The sequence below is a fragment of the Carettochelys insculpta genome, chromosome 1 (genome assembly GCF_033958435.1).
Source record: "Carettochelys insculpta isolate YL-2023 chromosome 1, ASM3395843v1, whole genome shotgun sequence".
NCBI lineage: Eukaryota > Metazoa > Chordata > Testudines > Carettochelyidae > Carettochelys > Carettochelys insculpta.
This window is the reverse complement of record NC_134137.1, coordinates 51,551,528-51,564,080: the sequence shown is the minus strand read 5'-3', so window position 1 is coordinate 51,564,080 and position 12,553 is coordinate 51,551,528. Positions and strand designations below refer to the sequence as shown.

The following is a 12,553-nucleotide window of genomic DNA, read 5'->3' as shown; positions in this document are numbered from 1 at the left end:
TCTCACAACATCAGTTTTGTCTCCCAGAGCACCTCTGAGGCACTAGAGTTTTAGTAGAACGCATCCAGATGAGGCAGCTGTGGAGCAGGGAGGTGTCTCATGAGAACGACTGGCGAGCCTGAAACTGAGCCTCACACTGCAGTTCCAGGCTATTCCCACAGGGGGGTTGGATAGTTAATGAAACCTAGTCCGTCCTTGAAATCTGGGCTCTGGGCAGCCCCGGGACCATACATATTTAATGTCCCAACAGTGATGATATTTTACTTGTTGGAGACTCACAGAAAGATGTTTCCGTGCTGCAGCTTCCTTCTGTGACGGTTTGTGCGTCTGTGGCCAATCAGAAGATTTCAGAACCCAGAGGCTTTAGCTGTGATGAAGATGAACCCTGCAGGAAGAAGCAGTAGGGAAAAGGTTTTCAGACAGTTGCCTGAACTTAAGATAGCAATGAGGAGAAACGATTAGCTCCTGGCTATCAGCGGACAGTATTGAGGGCAGGGAGAGGAAGATCTCTTCCGTGCTGCCTGGTTGGTGTCCCAACTCTCAAACCTGTAGACACGGAGGATAAATTACCCTAGATCTGGGAATTACTGAGGGTAAAATTGGGCAATCCAAGCAAGCTAATGGGAAGAGCAACAGCTGAGTCCAAGGGTTTGTCTACACTGCACCAGGGAGCACAGGTACCAACTTGCTTCTGTCTGGGTGAGTGCTTCACCACCACTCTATGCCAGATCCCATCCCCACTTGGCTCCTTCCTCCAAGGCCCAGCCCTCACCCCACCACCTCCTGCCCCCTCCTGCCTCTTCCCACCCCTGCACTGCCTCCTCTCTCAGTCCCCAGCAACTCCTGCCCACCACTGAACAGCTGATTTGTGGGGATCTGCGAGGCCCATCAATCACTTGTTGGCAGGTGGCTGGTAGGTGCTGAGCACCCAGTGTTTTTTCCCTTGGGTGCTCCAGAGTCAGTGCCTGTAACTGGGAGTGTACCTACCAGCCCATGTAAACAGACACTGGAGTGGCTAGCTTGTGCTCCTCCCCAGGTTTCATTGTCTTCACTGCTATTTTTACCATACTAGCTTTTGCAGAGCTTGTGCGGGTCTACCTACCTGGGAAGGGAGGCACATTCCCAGCCAGAGTGTAGATAAAGGATGATAGAATCATAGAACACAAGAACTGGAAGAGACCTTGAGAGGTCATCAAGTCCAGTCCCCTGCTCTCACAGCAGGGCCAAGCACCATCTAGACCATCCCTATTAGTTATTTCTCCAACCTGGTCTTAAATACAATGATGGGGATTCTATAACTACCCTAGGCAACTTATTCCAGTGTTTAACCACCCAGACAGTTAGGAATTTTTTCTAAAATTCAACCTAAACCTCCCTTGCTGCAATTTAGGCCAATTGCTTCTTGTTCTATCCTGAGAAGCTAAGGAGAACAATTTTTCTCTCTCCTCCTCGTATTACCCTTTTAGGTACTGGAAAGCTGTGATCATGTCCCTGCTCAGCCATCTCTTGTCCAAACTAAACAAACTCAGTTCTTTTAATATTCTCTCTTAGGTCATATTTTCTAGACCTTCAATCTTACCCATAATCTCCTTGGGGTGTTGAGTTGCCTGGCTTCATACTTCACCAACCAGCCAATGAAGAATGGACAATATGCCTCTTGCCTGGTTGTGATGTGCAGATGTGGAAGGACCCATCTCCTGGACTGCATCTCTTTGCCAAGCACCATCTCACTGGAGACAAAGAGAGGTGGAAGCAGGCAGGAACCTTTCTCCTCTCTGATGCTGAGGCACCAAATCAGAGATCCCACATTGTAAAGCTTCCCCTCCCAGATACTGCTGTGCCAAGGTGAACCATCTTCTAAGGCCACAATGTCATCACCTTCCTACATCTCCAGCCCTCCTTGCTCCCCAACTCAAATGCTTCTGCACACTTGGACATTAACATCCCACCCTGAGGTCAGAGAAATGAGCCCTCTGACCTCCATTGCAATCATGGTCCAACTTTTCCAACCAACAGTCTAGATATATTATTTATGAAAGGTCATGAAGGTATAACCAATACTTTGGGCAAGTTTCTTTTCCCTTTTTAACTTCATTTGTACCCTCAACCCATGGAAAAAGAGCAGAAATTATTATAAGCCATTTGATTTAGGGGAGTAGGCATGTAAGTTTCAGCAGGTCTTACCCACAGAAGCTCATGACCTAATAAATTTGTTAGTCATTAGCTGTGTCTACACGTGCACGCTACTTCGAAGTAGCGGCACCAACTTCGAAATAGCGCCCGTCGCGGCTACATGCGTCGGGCGCTATTTCGAAGTTAACTTCGACGTTAGGCTGCGAGACGTCGAAGTCGCTAACCTCATGAGGGGATCGGAATAGCGCCCTACTTCGACGTTCAACGTCGAAGTAGGGACCGTGTAGACGATCCGCGTCCCGCAACGTCGAAATTGCTGGGTCCTCCATGGCGGCCATCAGCTGGGGGGTTGAGAGATGCTCTCTCTCCAGCCCCTGCGGGGCTCTATGGTCACCGTGGGCAGCAGCCCTTAGCCCAGGGCTTCTGGCTGCTGCTGCGGCAGCTGGGGATCTATGCTGCAGGCACAGGGTCTGCAACCAGTTGTCAGCTCTGTGTATCTTGTGTTGTTTAGTGCAACTGTGTCTGGGAGGGGCCCTTTAAGGGAGCGGCTTGCTGTTGAGTCTGCCCTGTGACCCTGTCTGCAGCTGTGCCTGGCACCCTTATTTCGATGTGTGCTACTTTGGCGTGTAGACGTACCCTCGCAGCGCCTATTTCGATGTGGTGCCGTGCAACGTCGAAGTTGAACATCGACGTTGCCAGCCCTGGAGGACGTGTAGACGTTATTCATCGAAAGAGCCTATTTCGATGTTGCTACATCGAAATAAGCTATTTCGATGTTGGCTTCACGTGTAGACGTAACCATTAAGGTGCAACAGGACTGCTTGTTTTTTGGCAGCAATGTGTTTTGCTTCAGCTGTCTCCAGCTGATCTATGATCCTCTGGTGAGGTAATCATTTTTTAAAGTAAAAAACCCACTACTTCTGTGCTGACATTCCTTCGCAGTCAGACAAAAGTACACTTTTAAAAATACGCACTGGTGTCACCACTGCCACTGTCAGACTCCAAGGCCGCACGAACAGATTTCTTAGACTACAGTGTTCTTCCAGTAACAGAATGCTCTGAACTAATTTGTTTTGAAATGCTGAACAAATGTCATTTGCTTTCCCTTGGAGCAAAGGAACAGCTTTGATGGTGTCAGCTTTTCTCATTAGCCCAGACCTGTCCACTTGTTCTCTTTCAGTATGTCTACACTTGTGGTGGTATGTAGGAAATCGTTAGCTACATGCCACTGTCACAGGCAGGCTGTGTCCACGTACACAGCCGTGAAAGGCTCATTCCATAGGGATCAGCAGGAGAAAGCTCCACCAACAGCAGGACACTGTGGTTCTAAAAATACCAGTGTAGCCTTGGGAGGCATTATTTGGGTGTACAGGGAGATGTGTAGGATATATGTCCTAGAGTTCAGGCAACTCTGTTTGCCACCTACACTACCATTTATACTCCTGCTAGCCCATAGCATCTGTAGCGGCATGTAGATTCTATTCCTGGTAAACACAGAGAAAATTTTACTTGGCAGAGCAACACAATTTGAACAAGCATTCATAGGTGTAAACAGACGTAATATTTTGATTGATGACAAAAAAAGACATCACAGATGTCCCAAAAGAAGCTCCTGGATCCTCAAGAAACCACATGAAGAAATAGATAGTGTTCTAGTAGAAATGGTACTTGTGGTCACTTTTTTCCTTAGGATACAGCCAGCTTGTGCAAATTAGAGCAGCCCCCAGGCTGCTCAAACAAGTGCCAGGGCCAGAGTAGGGCTGAGAACTGGCAGCTGACACTGGCTGTAAGTTCTCAGCTTCTTTCCTTTTTGCCCTCTGCTGGGTTGCCTTGATTGGCCTGTGTTTTCAGGAGATGGCAAAGCAAGCTGAGCTGTTACTCTGCCCTCCCTGGAGCTCACACAGCATGGCATGGAAGGAGGCAATGGAGCTGCCAATTACTTTTTGTTCCCTTCTCTGCTATGTAGCAGGCATCTATCGGAGGTGCTGCTGAACAGCTGAAGCTGAGAACGGACAGCAGGTGCTTAGAGTGCTCCCAGCTCACATTAGAACTGCTCCCAGGCTGGAGGATCACTGGTGCCTCCTACTGCCTTCTCAGGGTTGAGTCGAACACTCAGTTTAAAAATCAGAGGGTGACACACAAGGAACACATTGTCAATGTCTAATCAAACACAGATTTCCATGAGGCCACAGTTCAAATCTCAATGGAGGCTGGAGAACCTGCTCTGGGATCTTTCTCTGCTAAAAGATATGAGAATGTGCCTTCCCGACTTCAGAGGCTGGCACTGTAATTTCCAAAAGCTGGTACCAGAGGGTGCCACCTCCAGGTACACCACTGGGAACATTCCCAGGGCTCTTCAGTGAGGTACAGAAGGCAAAGGTCTCCACGTTGCCTAGGTTCGATCTCCATGTTGCCTAGGTCCTCTCAGAAGCCAAGATGAATGTTAAAGATAAGTTCTCCAAACCCTGCCAGGCAATAGTGATCACAGACTAGCCAGGCAGATAGAAGACTGAGAAACCACTTCTAAAGTATCAAGAAAAATGTCCCCAGAAGAATCGGTATCTCCAAGCTTCCATAGGCAAGAAGGCTAGAATATAATAGCCACAAAACTCCAGCTCCATCAGAGGAAGACAACCATAGCTTTGAGGGAAGCCACTACTTAGAGCAGAGTCTCAATGGCAGTATTGATAAGTAATTGAACTGGGGGGACCGAGGAGGAAGACACCAATAAAAGCTATTGCAGATTTGTCTGAAGTGAAAAAGAGCACCCAAGTTGACTAATGGTAGCCTCACCAAAGCTAGCTCAGGCATGTTTACACCAGCTGTGATCACACATCCTGGCTACATCTACACGTGCCCCAAACTTTGAAATGGCCACGCAAATGGCCATTTCAAAGTTTACTAATGAAGCGCTGAAATGCATATTCAGCGCTTCATTAGCATACGGGCGGCAGCGGCGCTTCAAAATTGACGAAGGGGACTATAAGGGGACTTCGAAGTAGGCGGAGTCCTTTCGAAAAGGAGCCCCGTCTGGACGCGCCGCGCGGTGGCAAGGAGCGTCAATTTTGAAGCGCCGCTGCCGCCCGCATGCTAATGAAGCGCTGAATATGCATTTCAGCACTTCATTAGTAAACTTCGAAATGGCCATTTGCGTGGCCATTTCGAAGTTTGGGGCACGTGTAGACATGGCCCCTGATAGCAGTGCAGACTTCCCATAGCACAGGTGAATAACTCCCGAGGAGAGGTGACCACAGACTGAAAGGGACTGGGTAAGCTGAGGCTAGAAACTGGCAAGTTGCAGCTGATGGGGATATTAGGAGCTAGGCCAAAAACAGCAGTGCCTCCAGGGGCTGAGAATCCAGAGAACTTGGATAGTTCCCACCTGACTGACACTGGGGGTGGATCCTGCAAACAGTGTCTTCAATGACAAGCCAATTAAAAAATACGGTGACTGAGAAATATGTGTTAAAACTGACATTAGACTGAGCTAATAGGACCCAGCAGTATGCTTCAGACCAGTGTCCTTTACCTTCTCAGTGTAACTTGCTTATTAACACGCTGCAAAAAAAAAAAACCCACCTGGTCTAAAGAAGAAATCTGAGAGGCAAAAGAAGTATCCCTTTTGTGACTAAGGGAAATGTGAGCTAAATCTGTCACTGGAGAAAGATTCATTTGATATCCTTGTGACTTGAGAATTGCTTTAATTTCATTCACAGGATCTACTTTATGCCCCTCCCATTAGTGAACAGTAGAAACTCTAGGCCTAATTGTCTCTTCCTTCCATTTTAATCCTGAGTGACTCCATTGAGTTCAGTGGAGCTTTTCTTGCTTTGTGCTTTATTAGTAAATAAGGCCTTTCTAGTTACTTGCATAGTGATACCTTCTGTGAGACTTTCGGCATGTCATTTAGGCCCAGACCCTCAGAGATATTTTGGCTCCTAACTTCCACTTATTTCACTGGACATTCCACAACCTCCTTAGGCATTTTATTCCATACTAAGCAAGCCCAGTTCTCTCAATCTCCCCTCACGGGACATGTTTTGTAGACCTTTAATTATTTTTTGTTGCACTTCTCTGGATCATCTCCAATTTGTTAACATCTTTCTTGAAATGTGCCCAGAGCTGGACAGAGTAGTCCAGCAGTGGCCTCTTCAGTGCAGAGTGGAAGAATTACTTCCTGTGTCTTTCTTACAACATGCCTGCTAATATGTGCCAAAATGATTGTTGCAAAAAAAAAAAAAAATCCAATGTTACACTGTGACATTCAGCTTGTGTTCCAGTATGACCCCCAAATCCCTTTCTGCAGTACTCCTTCCTTGGCAGCCATTTCCTATTTTGTATGTGTGCAACTAGTTGTTCTTTCCTAACTGGAGTACTTTGCATTGGTTCTTATTGAATTTCTTCCTATTTACTTAAAACCATTTTCCTAATTTTCCAGAGAATTTTGAAGTTTAATCCTATTCTCCAAAGCACTTGCAACACCTCCCAGCTGGTAATTTCCATAAACTTTGTACATGTACTCTGAGTATTTGTCAGGGTCGATCTCTGGAGTTTAGTTTAATCCTCCGCACACCTAGTGGAGACACAGAAAATCAGACTATCTGGGGTTTGCAGTTGACGTCTGTATTCCTCGCTATCACAAGGAGTAAGGGAAGTGGATGGAAGAAACTTTCCTATTGACTTTCCTGTATGTGGACAGCCAGATAAGTCGATTACAGATAAGTCAGTTCTAGTTACGCAATTGCCGTAGCTACAATCAACTTAACTCCCTAGTGTAGACCAAGCATGAGGTTATTTAAATTGCGTTTTGCCCAGAGTTGGTATAAAGAGGAAGTCTCGCCTCCAAGAACTTCTGATTCCTAGAGAGGAAAAAAGGAATGCCCTGCCTGGGAGGGAGAATCAAGCCCCAGGGTGTGGATTGGGATAGTACCTTGTAGGAGATAGCTGCTATATCTAATGGCTCCAAAACCAACATAATACTATTCTCCTCTCCAAACACCTGCTTCTTCAACAGTCACTTCCCTCTACGTACCTGTGTAAGCAAGATCTGGAAGCCAAGACGAGAACATGCATGGCTTTCTACAGGCAGCTCAGCCACAAGCAGTGATGGTGACATAACAGGAATGTTGGCTACTGCTCCCCGCTGGGTGAGGATTGTGAAATTAGGCATTAGTGCCGCATTTCACAGTGAGGGAAGGGTGTGCACAGACAAAGGGACTCTGAAGCTGAGAATGCTGGTATGTGGGTTGATGCACACCGGGTTTAGACACTGAATAAAAGGAGAGAGAAGACAATCACTAGTTCTCTGGTCTTTCCAGCACTCCAGTGGTCGTGAGGGTACATGTGAGTATGCCCTTCAGGCTGTTTTGTTAGGAGTGTCCTCTAGTTGGCTTGTTGATCTATTCACAGGGAGAAAGTGAGATCTTTTGGCTCCCCTAGAAGCTTAATCTGAATATTTAAATAAATGTGTAAATGAGCTTTTCACACATGTAGTTTTCATGTGGAGATTTTCAACTGACTGCACTAGAAGCAAGATTAAGCCCAGGCTAAGCGGACTGGACACACTGCAAAAGTTTACCACCAATTTCTGTGGGGCCAGGATTTCATCCTTATTATCGAATTCATGATTGGTATGTGTCTGTTCCATCCTGGCTGAAATATTACATGCTCATTTTATTTCCAGGGGGGTTTTTGGTCATTTTTCCTAATTTGCTTTAATTGAATACCAGAAAATGTCACTAAAATTATCTATGTCCCCTAAAAGAATCAAAACTGTCCCTTACTGCACTATGGCCTTGTGGCAGGTTTTGATGTGTTGTTTCTTTTTTTTGATTGGCTCCCAGCAAGTGGTGGATGGGGACAAACAGAAGCAAGGGCAAAGAGAGTTCAGGGATGCCTAGTGGGTTCATTACATTCCCAGAACCACAATTGCACCCTGGAGGGGGCAGTCAGAGAGTGTTGAGGTTTAGGGATTGGCTTGTTTGGGCCTTGGTTTGAAATGGGATTCACTTGTTTTTTGGCTTATTGTCATAGCTAGGACTTATTTATGGCATGTGAAAACTGGCAATCTTCTGTGCTCAACTTTTTTTAATCTGCAAGATGCCAGTGATACAACAACATATGTATTACAGAAAATAGAGCTTCCACTGTGGGTACTCTCCCTTATCCTAAAGCTCTTCAAACTATCTCTCACCACTCCAAGCTGTGGGGCTTTTTAGTCTGTGAACTCCCATCACTCCATAGCTGGGAACAAGCAATGCAACTTTGCCAAGAACTCTATTTAATATGGAGATATGCTTATTTCATAGAACTGGAAAGGACTTTCAGAGGTCATTGAGGCCAGTCCCCAGCACCACCTATCACCAACTCTAGCAGATTTTTTTTTTTAAATCTATTTACCCCAGATCCCTACATGGCCCCCTCAAGGATTGAATTCTCAGCCCTGGGTTTAGCAGGCCAATGCTCAAACCACCAAGCTACCCCTCACCCACTTCTTTTTTCTTTTTTTGTTTCCCCCACCACTATTGTCTTATCTCTCTGGACACTTTCACTTCCTAAAAACTTCCCTTCTAAGACTACATAAGCTCCCCACACAGGAAATTAAGATACTGAACTTGATAGGTATATGATTTTTGGACTGTAATTTCTGGACTATAATTTTTCAATAGCAAAAGGTACAAAAACTTTTTCACCAGGAGTAATTTTTATAGAGCATAAAACATGAACAAAATGAGTATTTTCCAGTACATTCACCACTTAACTCCACCCCCGGCCAAACACATCCATCTACCACTGCCCAGGTAGTTTAACTGGACAAAAACGTGTAGACCTTTTTAAAAAAAGTTAATTTTATGATGTGGTATTACACCACCTGGGCTACAGTTATACCACTGCGATCTGTCGACATAAGACACTGTTGGAAGAGATTTCCCGACAAAACTTCAGTCGACAGAGCGTGGCCACACACAAAAGCCAATCAGAAGAGTGCTCCGCTCTGTCGACAGATGCCTGGCCACTCTCTCAATAAAATAGGAATCCGGAAGCACAGCAGACAGGGCTGCCCATTGTTCTGGATGCCCTGTGTGTTTAGAGTAGCCCTCCAAAGCGTCCACACAGCTTTCCTGTTGACAGAGCCTGTTGATAAAAGGCTCTTTTCCTCATCTGGGAAAGGCAGAAGGTTGTCGGGGAGAGTGCCGACTTTGGTCGATGCATTTTGTGAGTGGATGTTCCACCAGTTTTGCTGACAAAACCAGGATTTTATCAGCAAAACTCGCTAGTGTAACCATAGCCCCGGGGTTCAGCTCTGGTGGCTACAAGTTTCAAGCTTAACAGTCACCCCAGTCTTTTGGAACACACAAAACAAAGGTAGTGACTATATATACATTCACAAATGGAAAGTCTACATTGTTTAATTAAATTTATAAAAGCTACAATTAAAGTGACAATTGCCCAAACATACAAAAAGTTTATACAATAGTCCCTCGAGTTGTGTGAGGGTTGCGTTCCCATGTACCCTCACGTAACTCGAATTTTGTGTAAGTTGGGGATGGTTCATTTCCCTGGCGGAATGCAGTTCTGCAGCCAGAGAAGAAGCAGGAGCACCTGGAGCTCTTTTTGAAAGGTAAATCCTGAGGTTGGGACGGCAGTTGGGGAGGGTTAATCCTGGTGGTGGGTTGGGACCATGGGGGTGGGTAGGGAGGTTAAGCCTGGGTTGGTTTAGGGCTACAGGGGAGACAGTGAGGGGTGGAGTTGAGCCGGAGCTGGGCCACGGTGGGTGAGCTGGAGCTGCGGGGGGGGGAGGGGGGGAGTGGGTGAGCCAGAGCCACGCACAAGGATTAAGATGGAGCCATGTGCAGGGAGGAGGGGGAGCCGGGCCAGGAGGGTTGAACCAGGGCTGTGGGACCTTAGCCATGACTGGAGGGAGATGGATTTTTAGTTGTGCTTAATTTGCATTAATGCAAGTTAAGTGCAACTCGAAATAGCGCATTTTGAGGACTTACTGTACATACTTGTGCAGAAGTTGCAAACATCGCTACAATGACATCCCTGACAACAGTATTAGGATTTGATGGGTCTCTCATAGCTTGAGAATCATCTGGGTGATGGTTCCTGCTGGAGAATTCCATAATGAGCTCCATTTTCCTGGTTTTGGCATTTCCTTTTTATAGTGTGATTCTGTCTACGCCTACATTTGACGCATTTCCCTAAAACCGTCAACCCTTCTTTTAGTGATCTGTGCCCCCTGGAAACTGAAGGGACTCTAGTTTTCTATAAGCTGTGTGACTTCCCTTTATTCTCATTAGCATTAATGCACAACTTTTATTTAATGGTCAAGACACATGTCTGAGACAGATGCATATTTACAGTATTTTTATGCTCTAACATTAATCTTCTGGGTATTTTTTCACAATTATCACTTGGGATTGCTTTTCCCATAATCTTAAGGCACTGGGTTATTTTCTGGTCACTTCTGTCATCATTTCTTGTCTCCAAAACCTAAAACAGCTAAGCTAAAGTCTTGCATGTCTCAACCTACAGGTTCTTGTGTTTCAGCTTGGTCTTACTCATGTCTAATACTTGGTTTCTCTAAATAGTGATCAATTTTACACTTTTATAATCCTACAAATCAACTCTAAAACACAATGAATATATGTAACATATTGATTAATCATAACATCACACAATCATTGGATAAGAAACTAAAAGATTGTCTGTGAAAGTCAAGTTGAAGATAATGAATGCAACAACCTGTATTAAAACTTCAGCAGGTGAAAGGATGGTAAAAGAATAACTTTGTTAAATAAGATGGCCAGCACAAAATGGTAACAGGATTTCAGCTCTCACTGTTTTAAGAAAAGATTACAGGATTATTATTATTAAGGAATAGCCAGAACAGAACTACCAAAAACAAAACATGCCAAATCAGTTCACCTTCCTTGTGAATGGATATCTTGATTTTCAGAAAGGCTTCTGAAACATGACAGTCTCATAAGCAAATCAGGGAAATGTAATCTAGATGAAATTACAGTAAAGTGGGCCCACAATTGGTTGGAATATTGTACTCGAGTAGTTATCAGTGGTTTCATATCAAACTGGGAGGGTTTGTCCTGGGTTCAGTACTATTCAATAATTTAATTAATGACTTCAATAATGCAGTTGGGAATGTGCTTATACAGTCTGCAGATGACACCAATCATGGTGGGATTGCAAGCTCTTTATAGCAGTGGCTCTCAACCTTTCCAAACTACTGCACCCCTTTCAAGAATCTAGTTTGTCATGTGTATTCTGAAGTGTCAATTTGCTTCCATGTTTACTTGCTTGCAAAAATCAGACAAAAAACACAAAGTATCACAGCACACAATTAAGAAAATGGCTCACATTCTCATTTTTACCATATAATTACAAAATAAATCAATTGGAATACGATATAGTTCAGTATATAGTATGTAGAATAGTACAAGCAAGTCACTGGCTAATAAAATTTAGTTTGTAGTGACTTTGTTTATAGTGGGTGGTAAAACTAGGCAAGTATCTAGATGAATTAATATACCCCCTGAAAGACTTCTGCAGACCCCAGGGGCACCCCTGGTTGAGAACTCCCATTGTTCCACATGTTCAGTGAAAGAAGGAGGACAAGTAGTAATGGGCTAAAGCTAGGGTGAGCAAAGTGGAGGGCGGGTCCCCTTGCGGGGGCATGAAATTTCAAAAGGGTGATGGCATGATTGGCTGCTAGGTCTCAGACTCATCCATCTCATGAAAATGGTGAAATGTCGTTATGCCTGTGTATTCATATTTACATATTGATTAATAATGTTTTTACATTCTACAAACATATTTTCTGACGAGTACTGAAAGGTTTGTTTTTGTTTTTTTTCAATATGAACCTAACTGAAATTTCTGTTGGTTTGGATGACATTGACAGGCTGGGGGGACCCCTGCTAACTGCAGGGATGAAAAGTGGGGACTGACCTAAAAAGTTTGCTCACCCCTGGGCTAAATCTTCAGCAAGGGAGATAATTGTTAGGTATTAGAAACTTTGATGACCTAGGTTTACTGAGTCCTGCTTCAGCACAGTGGGTTGGACCTTGAAGAACCCTGAGATCCCTTCCAGGCCCACATTTCTATGACAAAAAGTCCTGTCGCCTCTTATAGACTAACAGATATTTTGGAGCATAAGCTTTTGTAGGCAAAGACCCTCTTTGTCAGACTACATCAGACAAAATATCTGTTAGTCTATAAGGTGCCACAGGACTTCTAGTTGTTTTTGAAGATACAGACTAACTTGGCTACCCCTCAGATTTTTCTGTTATACTATTTCCAAAACACAAGAGGACAAGAGAGATGAAATCTTAGATGTATTTGATGTACAGGGTATGAGCACTCAAATATTAGGGTTATAAGCACAGCAAAAAGACACAGA

At 44.7% G+C, this 12,553-nt stretch overlaps 1 long non-coding RNA gene across 1 annotated transcript in view; it reads right to left on the bottom strand.

Annotated features, from left to right (window-relative positions):
• LOC142008749 (uncharacterized) overlaps positions 1-12,553 on the bottom strand; it is a 42,506-nt gene that overhangs the window by 22,005 nt on the left and 7,948 nt on the right. Inside the window, exons 2-3 of the long non-coding RNA XR_012644221.1 lie at positions 1,580-1,730; positions 280-385 (exon numbers count right to left, since the gene is read on the bottom strand). This is a non-coding gene — a long non-coding RNA (uncharacterized LOC142008749). The remainder of the gene's footprint in view (positions 1-279; positions 386-1,579; positions 1,731-12,553) is intronic.